The 3643-nt window shown below is 42.6% G+C and overlaps 1 non-coding gene across 1 annotated transcript; it reads right to left on the bottom strand.

The window, feature by feature from the left end:
* Positions 1-3227: 3227 nt before the first annotated feature.
* Positions 3228-3331, bottom strand: LOC116541756. The gene has a single exon (XR_004264933.1). It is a non-coding gene; the product is annotated as a U6 spliceosomal RNA (small nuclear RNA).
* Between the last annotated feature and the right edge of the window lie 312 nt (positions 3332-3643).

Here is a 3643-nt window from a genome sequence, read left to right on the forward strand (position 1 = left end):
AGCACTTTGGGAAGCCGAGGTGGGTGGATCACAAGGTCAGGAGTTTAGATCAGCCTGGCCAACATGGTGAAACTCCCCTCTCTATTAAAAAAAAAATAGTAATAGAAAAATTAGCTGAGCATGGTGGTGCATGCCTGTAATCCCAGCTACTCAGTAGCTCAGGAGGCTGAGGCAGGAGAATCACTTGAACCAGGACGGGGAGGCCGAGATTGCAGTGGTCGGAGGTTGTGCCACTGCACTCCAGCCTGGGCTGCAAAGTGAGCTCCTCCGTCTAAAACAAACAAACAATAAAAAAAGTGAACGTATGCAGGGTGTGTTTCCAAAACACTATCCCACAAAAATGCAGAAGGCAGGAGTGTCCTGTGCTCCTGCCTCTGTTTCTGTGCCCACCGCCTCATTTGTACTAAAAGGGGTAGAAACTCCCCACATTTCAGAGATTACGAGGGGGGGTCCCAGATGAAGCCACTTTCCTCCATCCTGCAAGGACTTTGTTCTGAGTGGTTCCATTCCCTCTGCTGTTCTTCTCTTTATTGAATCAGTTCTAGTCATTCACACATGCTTGAAAATATCTCTTACTAAAACAAAAGTACACGAATCCCTGCTGTCTCTCCCCTCCTCTCACACTTTGGCATTTCTCTTTTTCCAGAGAGATGGGCTGGAGCCTTCACCTTGTGGCCTGTCTTTCCCTGGCCTTCCAGATATTCAGTCCATCGGGCGTCTCACGGGATCACTTCTCACTTCTTCTTGTGCCACTTCCTTGCTCCCAGCCACCGCCCTCCACTCCGCAGTCCCTACCTTGCTTCCCGGCTCACCTGCTGGCCCCTGCCGCTGCTTTTGCCCCCCCCCACCCCATAATCTGCTCTCAATGGGCTTCCATCCCACTCAAAGGACAGGCCAACCCGCCACCGGGACCCACAACACCCGCAGTCACTGGGCCCCATCTCCTCCCTGAAATCCTCCACTGCTGCCCTGGTCTCTGTGCTCCCCACTCAGACACGATTTCTCTCCAGTTGCCCCTCACTTTTGCCTGCTATGTGCTGCATTGGTGAAAAGTTGCGGCTTTCCACCACATCATAGCAGAGGGGACTCCTTTGGCGACTGCCATCTGAAGCCTTAGAGTTGACTTACGTACCTGCCGTCCTGTGGAAGATGCCACCCCCCCCCTCACCTGGCGGCCAGGTTCGGGCAGCGTCCCTCATTGTTATGTCTTCAGAAAATGCAAGCTTAATGTGTTCAGAGAAAGCATTTTTGAATCTCCTGAATTTAGTATATTTTGCTTATTATTTTAGAACAAGGTCCCATATTCACTGAAATAATATTTGCAAGGCTGATAATTCTAATAAAGATAAAAAAGTCTTGTTTAAATAAATAAATAAATAAGCTTCACTATGGCACTCAAAAGTCAAACAAAAATAGTGCTAGCTTGTCTTCTCTATGAAAGACATCATCTTCAATGAGAAATTAACTGGAAAATACATTTTTTACTCCCTTTTTAGGCATACATGCTATATATTAAATGCTGTTTATTAATATTTATTATTAAATCCACATTTTGTACAAATGAGTTCTTTAGATTTTATTGCAATTGAAACATGTTTAAGTGTATGTTTATATTTACGCATTTAATTCACCATGTAGCTGTAACACGAAGATGAGAAAAGCCAACTCTTGAAAAACCTCATTTTCAGGTCACATAACCTACCCAAGACAACAATGTTCAGGTTTAAAACAATTAAAGGGATTTATCCCTATGGCTGACAATGCAGCTTCAAGCTAACAGTAAGGAGCATGACAGCAGCTGTGAAATCCTGGAATTTCTCCCTTCTCCTCTATGACACCTTGATAAGGCAATTACAGCATAATTACCTTAACAAGTGGCATTACAGGAAATTATTGTCATTCTCCTGTTAAAATAACACATAATCATCGGCAAGTGAATTCTAGAATCCCCAATCAGCATCTCATTACCTGCAGTTGGCTCTGAAATGAGCGCGTTTGGTGGGCAAAATCTCACAAGGTATTCGAAGGGGGAAAATGTGGAAGAGGACTGTTTGAAAAATCGATGGGAATCAACCAACTTAACCCCCGATGATCACATTTGCAGTTAATCATCAACATTTGCTGGTAGTTAGAAACCTCTGCAAACCTGACATCATCTTTGTTTTCCATAAATATGTTTACTTCCCTTTCCTGCCATCTTGATTTTTTCCAAGACAGTGACATTCCTCTACGAAGCAGCAAATGGTGAAGCTATATCCTATAAATGACAACACTGTCAACCGCATGTCACTCCAGTACAAACATTCATTTAAGCCATTCACTTCTTGATGCAATAATTTACTTCCAAGTGCAGCTCTGTCTTAACAACAGCAGACACTATCTTAAAATAAATCTGTACAAACCATTTCTTGTCCCTTAAGGCCTAACTTTCCATCCAGGATCTTAAAGCAGTGTGACTGAAAGAAAAGCACAAAGAGCCGTCGTGAGAAGATTCAACGTTTCTTTAAGGTCAAAGAATATGGGACTTTATGAGGATGGCCGCATATATCAGCAGGCACCCACCATGCTCTTGCGGGGGAGGGGTAGCTGCTCAGGCCCTCCCAGCCTCCCAAGATTAACAGTCTTTAACAAGATAAGTCTTTTTTTAAAAAATAAATTTTATTATTGTATTTTAAGTTCTAGGGTACATGCGCAGATCATGCAGAATTGTTACGTAGGTATACACATGCCGTGGTGGTTTGCTGCATCCATCCCCCAATGCAGAAATACTCTATATTAGGAATTTCTCCTAATGTTATCCCTCCCCAGTCCTGAGACCCCCTGCTAACCCTCCCCTAGTCCCCCCAGCCCCCAGCAGGCCCTGGTGTTTTTTACTTTTTTAAAAATTTCCGTTGGTTTTTAGGGAACAGGTAGGTGGTATTCGGTTAGGAGTGGGGCCAGTGTGTGAGTGAGAGCAGGAGTATTTATGAAAATAAAACTTCATTTTTCCTGGGAAAAAAGTAAGGTCCTTTTTGAGTAAGTTCTTTAGCGGTGATTTGTAAGATCTTGGTGCACCCTCTCCTGAGCAGTACACACGAGTCCAGTTTATTTTCTGTTTTCATCATTTTATATAAAACAATTCTTCTTCTTCCAATGTGCTCAGGGAAACCGAGAGATGAAACACCCCTGGCTTGGGTGTAAAGTTAGGTTGTTAATTTTAGATCGTTCTTTTTCTCTTTTTAAATAAAACAAATACAAAATACTTCACGAATCTGCATGTCATCCTTGCACAGGGGCCAGGCTAGTCTCTTTATTTTTCCAGTTTTTGCATATGTGCTGAGGACATGAACATGACATTGTTCTTTTTTAATGGAAGCATTTATAGCTATAAATTTCACTGAGCACCGCTGTCACAGCATCTCATAAATGTTGGCACCTTGCATTTTATTTCAATTCATCTCAAAGTATTTCAGTTTCTCTAGTCATTTCTTTTTTGAGTCACTGGTGGTTTAAGAATGCTGTTTCACTTCTTTACAGATTCCCCAGGTTTTCCTGTTACTGACTTCTGGCTTCATTATGCTTTTGTTGCAAAAGACACTTACTCCTGTAACCAAATACCACCTCTTCCCCAAAAACCAATGGAAGTAAAAAATTTAAAAACCTG

Source organism: Sapajus apella, unplaced genomic scaffold, assembly GCF_009761245.1.
Source record: "Sapajus apella isolate SASKATOON/1434 unplaced genomic scaffold, GSC_monkey_1.0 scaffold155, whole genome shotgun sequence".
Taxonomy (NCBI): Eukaryota; Metazoa; Chordata; class Mammalia; order Primates; family Cebidae; genus Sapajus; species Sapajus apella.